General features: G+C 43.6%; 1 pseudogene; it reads right to left on the bottom strand.

The window, feature by feature from the left end:
- Positions 1 to 3441: 3441 nt before the first annotated feature.
- Positions 3442 to 4821, bottom strand: LOC130404402 (putative nuclease HARBI1; annotated as a pseudogene).
- Positions 4822 to 11171: the final 6350 nt, after the last annotated feature.

The following is an 11171-nucleotide window of genomic DNA, read 5'->3' as shown; positions in this document are numbered from 1 at the left end:
GCAGTTTTCACCCTAATCTTCCCGGGTCATAGGTTTGTTTTGGTTTAGTAGTCTGAGGAGGCTAACTGAATTTGCATAGCTACATTTCTGTGTTCAACCGCATGATTGCATCACTGTAAACGTCACAGAGTCAACATCGTAAGTTGATAATTTCATTATTATAATCATAAATTAATGTTAGAAAGTACTATTTACATGAAAAATGCATGTGATATATTTGTTGCAAAAAACGTTTTATTTACATTTATTTACATGTGGAAAGCACCTGTTACAGAGCTAAATGGTAATTTTCTAGTGCTGTCAGTTAAACGCGTTATTAACGGCGTTAACGCAAACCAATTTTAACGGTGTTAATATTTTTATCGCTCGATTAACACTTTTTTTTTTTTCTTTTTTTCTTTGGCTCAATACAAAGAAGCAGTAGCCTGACTGCTATGTTCAAGGCAGTATGTTTGTATGTTCATCGTTTAATTGCACAATAGGCTTTTTGTTTGTATCGTCCTGTTTTGATCAGTATATGCCAATGTTGTTATCAATAAAAAAACATTTGCACAAGGCAAGCCGATGCACTTCTCCATGTTGATATGAGCATTCAAATGAGAAAAATTAATGGGACAAAGAAATCAAGGAATATTTTGCATAGAAAAAAGAATTGCGATTAATCGCGATTGCTTGCGATTAATCGCGATTACTTGCGATTAATCGTGAGTTATCTATGACATTAATGCGATTAATCGTGATTAAATATTTTAATCGCTTGACAGCACTATAATTTTCGTATTTGTCTTGTTACAGTTTTCACTCTTACCTTGTTCAATGAGAAAAAGAGCCACAGTAAAGAGCAACTAAAGCTTACTACGACTCACTTCTTCATTTATAAGGAAGAGTTTAACTAGTTGTATAGCTGCAGTGGCTACACTGCAGTGAAGACAACACAGTGAAAAGACGTTGAAAAGCTGGTGTTGTACATCGTGGTAAGATGGAAGCTAAACAAAGCGACAAGATTTCGGTGTCCAGTAAAATAAGTTCACGGTCATCTACGGCATCAAGTAGCTCATTAATGCGTGCACGAGCTAAAGCAGAGGCAGCTAGAACACATCTTGCATTCGCTGAACAAGAAGCCAAAGCTAAAATAGAGAGGGCTCCTAAGGAGGCAGAGCACCAGAAAGAAAAGGGCAGCAATGGCTGAGGCTGAAGCAGCTGTGTGGGAAGCAGCAGACGGTATGGAAAATGATATGCTGGTAGATGAACTAGGCCCATCAAAAGAGGATAAAATGGGAAGGACAGAAAAATACATTACGTCTCACTTCGACCCGCACTCAGATAAAGGCCATCCTTCTATCGACCCCCCAGCTCAGCCAGCCATTAAAGCTACCCAGTCAACATGTCAGCCTCCTGATCTATATGTCCCACCAGGGGTTAAGATAGAAAACCAGGCTCCGCATGGAGAATCTGACCAACAGAGAGGCTCAAAGGTGAGCCACACTGACTCGAACAGGTAAGCACAGCCCTTCTATCCCCAGAGAGCACCGACAGCTCCCTACACTGGACCCACGGCCGAACACCTGGCGCAGTATTTGGCTCAACGGGACCTGGGGCCGGTTTCACAAAGATAGACTGTGACTATAGTCTATCTGTAGGATATAGTCGGACTTGACATAGACGTCTAAATAATACTGTTGCACTATACAGTTAAGACACCGACTATGCTAAGTTGTACTAAGTGCAAAGAATTGTGGGTAATTGTGGGTAATTTAAGACTCTTTTCAAAACAAAAAAGATGGCGGACCGAGTCGAGTCGAACCGTTCTGCACCTTTCACCCATTCCGAAAATTTATGCCTTTTGGACGAGTTCAACTCGTACAAAGACACCCTGCTAGGGAAATTCTCGGAGGAATCTAGTAACCGGAAAAAAAATGAGATTTGGAAAAAAATAGCCACATCTGTAAACAGCGTAAATCCAGCTGTTACCAGAGATGTCGGTGCGGTGCAGAAGCGTTTCAAAAATATGGTCCAAGAGGCAAAGAAGGAGATTTTTAAACGTAAAAATCCGCCAACGGGAGGAGGAAGTTTCCCGAAACTTAAAGTCACTACCGAAATGGTAATTGAGATTTATGGAGAGGAGTCGCCCATGTTCTGGGGGATCCAAGGCGGCAGGGAAAGTGGGGTTAGCGGCGTCCTCAGACCTAGCGTTTGCAACTCTACTGACGGCGAGATCACCTCATCCCCCCGTAACCTGTTGCCTGCCCTGACGGGTCGATCGGAACAGCAAACGCCACACGAAGAGACCGTAGACCACGAAGATGTAAACACAGGTAAGCCTGGTATTATCTGACAGTTCTGCCCCCACTTCTCTGTGTGTGTGTGTGTGTGTGTGTGTGTGTGTGTGTGTGTGTGTGTGTGTGTGTGTGTGTGTGTGTGTGTGTGTGTGTGTGTGTGTGTGTGTGTGTGTGTGTGGCGTTGTCACTCTGTTGCACCGTCACACCGTTAGATACATTGGCTCGGCAGATAGTTAACAGTTTCCCCAAGAGAAAGTTTGAAGCTTGAAGTTCTTTTCAAACCTTTACTCAGTACACTGTAAAACTGAGCAGACGTAAAGAATACATTTTAGTAATCTTATCGCATAACAACGATCTAAAAACTTCACTTAACATTAGGCTACATGTTTAACTGTGTGATAGAAACTACGTTAGCTGAACGCTAGCTTATAGGGGAGTCTCCATAGAGACCGATTAGCATATTCATCAAAGTAAACAAACTTCGGTTCATTACAAACGGTCTCCACAATAAGTGATATTTGTAAGCTATTACTGATTAACTGTTTAAGAAATTATTTACAGGCAAACGTTTTCTGGCCATATATGTCACTGACAGTGATATAAATGTGCAGAGGGACGCTAGTGATCATAGTGCAAGACGAGAAGTAGTTTGTGTGAGATGGGAAAACCTTCCTGCAATTTCTACTTGTTCATTAAAACATTGGTTTGATACCTTTTTTTAGCATCCATGACCCCTGGCGAGATCATGGTGGTGGAGGAGGAGGAGGAACAGCATCCGAGATCATCAACTATTAAGGCTACCATGTCCATGGTCCTTGAAAAGCAGTATTCGAATCTGCTGCTTGAAGAGAAAAAACTACTTCTGGAGGTTGAAGTCCTACAGCTTCAAAAAGAACACCATGGACAATTGCAGAGGCTGAGGCGGTTGGAGGAGTGATTTTCTATTTCTATTTATGAATTACACAGATACACAGAATACAATGTAAAATATATTTATACGGATATTTATTGAACAAATACTTATGAAATGCTGTTGTTACTGTTGTTTATTTATTTTTTGCACTTCACTGCCTTAAAACTAAAATGAACAAAAAAACAACAACTATGCACTCTTTATGTGCTTGTATTTAATAACATTTGTAACAGAAAGAAATAAAGGGAATCGAGCAACTGAATAATGACATAAACGGTTCAAGTGTTGTTCATTAAGTTTTTAGTTATATCAGTATCGTGCATTGAAGATCCTCTCAACATACATTTGACGAACAAATCGACCAGCTCCTTGCTGGTTCTCTTCATCTTCTCTGTTATCTTCTTCTCTATTGTGTTCATCAACTCCCTCCTCTTCTTCAGGATCAGGTAGCTTGAGATCCCTTATAAATGACAAATCAAACCAAAATGATTGGCTTTTGTGTGGTTAGTGAAATATGTTTATGGGAGTCCAGTGTCTGAAAATGTTATGTTTGGTTAGGTAGGCCTACCTTGCAATGTTGTGTAGAACAACAGCCGAACAGACAATGTTGCACACTCTCTGAGGTATCATCCTCAGTTCCCCATGGAGACAGTGGAACCGCCTTTTGAGAACCCCAAATGCCCTCTCAACTGTGTTTCGAGTAGAACAGTGAGCTGCATTGTAATTCCTCTGTGCTGGTGTGGTAGGATTCAAGAAGGGAGTAAGGAGCCATGGCTTCAGCGGTTATCCAGAATCACCCAACAAGATTCCATCAATAATGCCATCCTCGAATGCCTGGTAAAGCTGAGAATTTTGTAGGACTCTCGAATCATGACACGATCCAGGCCAGCGGGCCACACAATTAAGAAACTTTAGGTTTGAATCGCAAACAGCTTGAATGTTGAGGCTGTGATATCCCTTCCTGTTCACAAACAAATGTTCATGGTCCGATGGTGCCTGGATTCGGACATGTGTCCCCTATTATGTTGGGGAACCTTGCAACATTGAAGAATCCCCTCTTAATGCTGTTCAACTCTGCAGGTTGTGTTGGGAATTTTGGAAGCTTATCTGAGAGGGTACTTGACACCCTGTGCACCACTCGGGACACAGAGGCTTTGCTTAAACCCAGAGTATCACCAACAGTATTTAAAAAACTGCCTGTTGCATAAAATCTTACTGCAGTGCAAACCTGTAGCAGAGCTGGAATGCTGTGACTCCTTGCTGTTGTAGGCCCCAGTGAGTCTGACAAGTCATCGGTCAGCCTAAGGATGGCTTCTTTGGGCAAACGAAACCGATTGATAAATTCATCTTGGTTATACATTTCCAGCGGGTTAGTGCGATCCCTGAATATTCTTTCTCGCCTAACAGCTCTCGCCATAATTTCATCAGCAAACCACAAATTATGTGCCATCTCTCTTTTTTTCTCTTAGCACTGTAACGTTGACTTTAACAGACTTTTGGTTACCATGGTTACATAGCACTTTAGACCTGTGTTAGTCTGGGGGTGAGGTGGCTAACTTTTTAAGTCTAAAATTAGTTGGTCTTAACTTTTGTGAAACTGACTTACTTGCATAAGACTGGTCTATAAATGAACTTAAGACCCATCTTACCCCAAAGACAAGTCTAAACTACTTTAGTGAAACCGGCCCCTGGTGAGTTCAAGTTTACATAAATTTGACGATCAGCCTGAACATTATCGTGCTTGGCAGTAGGGCTGCACGATATGGGAAAAATATGATATCCCGATATTTTTTGGCTGAATGGCGATATACGATATATATCTCGATATTTTCTATAGAGTGGGTTAGATGTTTTTTTTGTAAGTCAAAAGCCACATGTGAGATGTTGCAAGCACTTTTATTAAAACATAGGTCAGTATGACTGCAACATGTGATTTTGTATCGTTATTTTCAACAGAATTTAATGAACATGTTAAAAAAAAAAGGGACGTTTTTCACCTTCACAAAAAAATCACCTATGCAAAACAATATAAAGCTGTAGGTTACACACATTAGCTACCATTAAGAGCATTGGCTTCGTCGCATTGTCCTGCGTACTATGGTGAGGGTTTCAGTGCGCCGTAACTTTAATCCCCCGCCCCTCCCTTCTCCGTTCCATTTGGGAACATGTTTGGTTTCATTTAGCTTGTTTCGTATATTTTAATTAATTAATTAAGAGCGTCACCAGAGGGCGCCCCCAACACATTTGCCGAGTGCCGGCCCTGGTTTCGGGGCAGAAGAAACTGTCGCGGCCGGTGATGCAGCAGCACAGCCACGGAGTTTTACGCATTCCTCATACTGCACTTTGTGCCGCTGCTGTAAATGGTGGAACAGATTTGTCGTGCTTCCACTTTTAGTCGCAACGGTTTTGCTACACTCTCTACAGATGACCTGCAGCTGCTGCTCATCTGTTTTTTTTAAACCCAAACTATTTCCACATTATGGAGCCGTTGTTTCTCCTCTTTGAAACAATTTCGTCTCCCGCCGCCGTCTTGTTTTCTTTACGGGTATCATCCATGCTTGTTGTGTTGTGAGGGGGCGGCAGGGGCGGGAATGAGGCGTCTTTGCACACGGCACGTTCGGAAAGACAGAGTGGGAGGGGGAGGGGTCGCGCTCACAGTCTCCAAGGCAAGCGCTGTAGACGCTTGAGGGGGAAACTGACCATTTTAACGCATATCGATATAAACGATATTGTCAAATCTTGTATCCCCTTGGAAATTATATTGATATATCGTACATAGCCGATATATCCTGCAGCCCTACTTGGCAGTCGCCATACATCAGCGCCACTCAAGGGCTAGGCCTCACAGCTACTGAGGAATTGGACTTAATGACAAAATGGCTTGGTAAAGAATCCGGCAACCACGTCAAACGTCTATGGTCAGTGTACATAACAAACCCAGTCATAGCACTCACAAAGGCCTGGGAACGCCTCCAGGAATGATATGCAGCACCTGAAATAATTGAAAAAGCTCTTTTCGACCGGCTCGATAATTTCCCAAGAGTCTCAGCAAAAGAACAGACGAAGCTACGGGAACTAGCAGACTTGTTAATGGAAGTGCAGTGTGCTAAGGAGGATGGCTACCTCCCAGCTCTCTCCTACCTGGATACCGCACGTGGCATTGAACCCATAGTTGGGAAACTGCCCTATGGGCTTCAAGAAGAATGGATTTTGGTTGGTTTGAAACACAAGGAAGAAAATAGAGGAAGATTTCCGCCATTTGAGTTCTTCAGCAAGTTTGTGTGCAGCGAAGCTCGTAAAAGGAATGACCCTAGCTTTGCTATCCCAAGTATGAGTGGCTCGCCTGCAAAGTCTGAAAAAACCTTCTTTAAAGGCACAAAGTACCCAATTTCAGTCCACAAGACGGACATCGCCCCAACAAGCCTAAGTATAAACAAAGGAGTCAGCGACCTGAACAAAAGCTGTCCAATACATGGCAAGCCACATCCTCTCAAACGCTGCAAAGCCTTCAGAGCCATGAAGCTGGAGGTAAGAAAGGCCTTTCTTAAAGAAAAAGGAATCTACTTTAAGTGCTGTCGCTCAACTACTCACCTTGCTAAGGACTGTCCGAATGAAGTTGAGTGTTTGGAGTGTGATAGCTAGGGATGGGAATCGAGAACCGGTTCATGTTCAGAACCGGTGCCGAGTCAACCAATTCCTTGGCATCATTAGCAAGCCTGCTTAACGATTCCGATTATCGGTTCCGGTCGTGGCAAATGCGTCATGACGTCACACACACGCTGCTTTGTGTTGGTTCAGAACGCAGCAAACATGGTGCCGCCGAGGAAGAAGTGCATTGTGCGTTCACACCAAACGCGATGGGGCGACAAGATCCCATACAAACTGGGGACAAGTTTTTATCGTGATGACAGCCAATCAGCGTTCAACAGCGTGACAACTGAGTGACATGTGTAACGTAACAGCCAATCAGCGTTCAACCTTAAAACTCAGTCAGTGCAGTGCAGTGCAGTGCAGTCCGGGGTGAACTGCAGCACGGAGGAGAAAGTGATAGTTGCAGTTTGCGACTCCCGGAGCTCTATATATAATAGTATATAATAGTATATAATTTTACATATAATATCACTGCCAACAGCTCTGTGCGCCTCCGGATAGTCGTAGCGTTTGGAGCTCTCATAGGGATTGGTCTTTTCGGGGTTTGTTTACCGGCGTTGCTATGGTTTCCGGTCGTGTGTGTTCCAACGGTTTATTAGGTAGGCCCATCTAATAAATCTTTGTCTAATCAATAATATATTTTGTTTATGTCAGTTGAATTTTGTTACAAGTTGAATGCAAATGAGCACTGTTCGCATTCCAAAAGGCACAAGCTCTTAAGCCCAGTTCAGACCAAAGATTCACCTTGCAACGGCTTGCAATGAGACGGTTTTTGAACGTCGCAGGGGCGGTGTGAACGGGTCGTTGCAAGGAGTTGCAAGGAGTCGCAAGGAGTCGCCAGAGATTGAACATGTCAAATCGCAAGGTCCAGTTTTAGAACGCGGCGATTTAACTATTTCTCTTCAGCCAATCAAAGCACAGAACAACTTGTACGTCACGGCCTTACTCCGTCCCGGTACCGTACTGTCCACTCCAGCATAAAAATGTCAGATTGAAATATCCGATATCCGGAGAATGACAAAACACAGTGGCCCTCATTTATCAAACGAGCGTACGACAGAAAACGTGCGTAAAATGGACGTACGCTCATTTCAACGTTGAGCTTGGCATTTATCAATTTGAATGTGAGCGCAGGCTGCTATGAAATCTCACGTCAGGTCTGAGCTCGTGTACGCAAGTTTTTTTGGCGCAACATACGGGTATTTCAATGATGAATAGTGCAGCACAAGTAGCCCATGTTCAACATCTGTATTAATTACTAAATAAATTGGAATTAGCCCAGCCGTTCAAACAATTACAATCAAGTCAGGCCTAATTAAAAACAGTATTGCTATGATGAAAATAATTAGAATGTGACAGGTGAAATGTTTATTCAGCTGTCTATATTAACAGAAGCTTTGCCAAATAGGTGGTCGTGTCTCAGCGATGGGAGATCTGGCTCTGTTAAGGACCTCAACGCACAGACGAGAGAGTTTTTCGAGGCCGCGCCAAATTTTTGAAGGAGGGCGATGAATGGCTCTTGAGTCGTTTTCGTCTCCCAAGGCATCTCCTGATGGAGCTATGCAATGCTTTGGAGCCACAGTTAAAGCGAGAAACTAGGCGATCAAACGCAATACCTGTGCAGGTTTGCTCTACCTTGGGATTTTTGGCCACCGGGATCTTGCAGCGGGAGATCGGGGACAGGTCTGCTATTTCCCAGAAAAGTATTAGCCGAACCATGCCAGCAGTTTTGGCAGCTATAATGTCCCTCTCCGAACGTTATATTAAATTCCCATATAATAACGATCAGCAAACTGGAATCAAACTGGATTTTTATGCTATTGCTAGGTTTCCAAATGTGATTGGTGCGGTTGATTGTACCCATGTGCGTATGAACCATCTATTAATGATTACGCGTACATCAACCGCAAAAGCTACCATTCAGTTAATGTTTCGATTATTTGCGATGCCAGAATGTCAATCCTGAACATGGTAGCCCGATGGCCTGGGGGCACGCACGATTCTTTTATTTTCCAAAATAGCAACGTTGGGCATCGTCTACATCAGAGCGCACTACATGGTCAGAGTCATCTCGGTGAGTTACGCTGCAGTCGCACTGCACCGGCCTCCTCCCGTTTCTTGCTTGGCCGGCTTCACAGCCGCAACACGTTTTTTGGTGCTGAGCTTCATGTCGGACCAAATTTTCTTCACCTTATTCGGAATTAAATAACTTTAACGGAATGCAAACAATAACATATATGTGAAATGTTTTAAGCTGGATAACAGAAGTTGTACATTTAATTTATTATTTAATTAATTTAATTAACAAACCTCTTCCGTAGCCCGACGAACATTGGAAACACTATTCACTGCAACAGTTATTTCCTTCCATATAGCATTCTTTTGCTGGCCTTTAATGCCAGCTATAGGCTACCAAATAAAACCAGACGGTTCGCATCCACCAGTGACCCGAGCGTCTCCATTTGGGTCTCGGAAAAATTCCTCTATTTTACCGTTGGACGTTTCTCCATGTCGTAAAAGTTAGGGGCGAGACATCTGAAGACGTGCTTTTATATGGGCGTGTTACGTTAATTACGATCAATCTCAGCCGCCGTATTTATCAACACCAAGATCCTTCGTACGCTGGGATTGGTGTGATACGAAGGTTTCGTAAATCTCACATGGGTCCAATCGTAAGATGAATCATGCGTTCAGATTTGCGCTAATTTCTACGTTAGTTTGATAAATGAGGGCCAGTAACTCTAGCCTACTCTCAAGCAATATAAAAATAAAACTAATTGCAAACCTAACTAATCGCAAACCTAACTAATCTAACCTACGCAAATTATGCTGTTGCGGCTCTCAGCTGTGCCAGAGCGTTCACAGTTGCTAGGGAAACCACCTAGCGTCGCAGCCCCTTGCAGCCAGTGTGAACAGCCCAGCTTTAGAACGTCGCAGCCTTCCTAATTATAGACGCACTTCTGATCAGATATTAATGAGATTTAATACAAACAAACAAATTTGTACTTATTTTCTCACCCAATGAGAATCGATAAGGAATCGGATCGATAAGCAGAATCGGAATCGGAATCGTGAAATTCTTATCAATTCCCATCCCTAGTGATAGCACCTATCACGACTCTGCCATGCACCCTGGACCTGCAGCTCAAGTCAAGGCCCCTTCAACTCCACCACACAACAGTGGGGAGGAGGAAGAGAGCAGCACCATTAAAGCTGTTGTTAACTCAAACTGCACAGAGGTCTGTGGCACAGGAAACGTTGGTTTTTTCACAAGATTTGTCTTGTGAAGCTAAATCCTAAAGGTCAACCAGACAAAGCTATCAAGGCCTACGTCATCCTAGATGACCAAAGCAACCGGTCGCTAGCAAGGTCCAGCCTTTTTAAGCTGTTTAACATTGAGTGCACATGCTCTGGTGTAGTGGAAACATCTGGGCGCAGGGCTGAAGACTTTGTGGTCGAGTCACTCGACGGAAAGGCCTCGATCCCTCTCCCACCACTCATCGAGTGCAACGACATACTTGACAACCGCTCTGAAATCCCAACCCCAAATGCAGCTCATCATCATCCACATCTTGTCAAGGTAGCAGAGCACATCCCAGAGGTCAACCCAACTGCTGAGATCCTCTGCTAGAGACATAATAAGAGTTCACAAAATTAGGGAACAAGTCAATGGCCCCCACAATACCCCCTTTGCCCAACGCTTGGACCTAGGATGGGTGCTGGTTGAAGAAGTCTGCTTGGGGAAAGCGCATATACCAACAGTCAACACCTTTAAGACAACCGTGCTTGACAACGGCCGGCCCTCCCTACTCGAACCCTGCACAAACTTCTTGCACATCAAAGAAAAGGTTCACTAAGGGAAAGAGATGAGAGACAGGATTTCAGAGACTAGCAAGTCCGTGGAAGAAACATTGGGCCAAACAGTTTTCAGTCGCACCGAACATGACAACAAGCTAGCATCTTCTTGAAACTAATAGACAAAGAGGTCTACAGAAATGAATCAAACAGCTAGTTGGCTCCACTCCCATTCAAGCATCCCAGACAACGCTTGTCTAACAATCGAGAACAAGCAGTCAGACGCTTTTCATCACTCCAACAAAGCTTGAAAAAGAAGCCAGAGATGCAACAGCAATACGTTGCTTTCATGGGGAAAATATTGGAGAACGACCATGCAGAGGTCGCTCCAGTACTAGAAGAGGACGAAAAATGCTGGTACCTGCCAACCTTTGGAGTGTACCACCCTCAAAAACCAGCCCAAATCAGGGTGGTGTTTGACTCTATTGCCAAACACTTAGGTGTTTCACTCAATGATGTATTGCTTACAGGCC

Source organism: Gadus chalcogrammus, chromosome 15 (assembly GCF_026213295.1).
Source record: "Gadus chalcogrammus isolate NIFS_2021 chromosome 15, NIFS_Gcha_1.0, whole genome shotgun sequence".
NCBI lineage: Eukaryota > Metazoa > Chordata > Actinopteri > Gadiformes > Gadidae > Gadus > Gadus chalcogrammus.
Note: the sequence above shows the minus strand (reverse complement) of the source record. Positions and strands in the feature narration are given on the sequence as shown.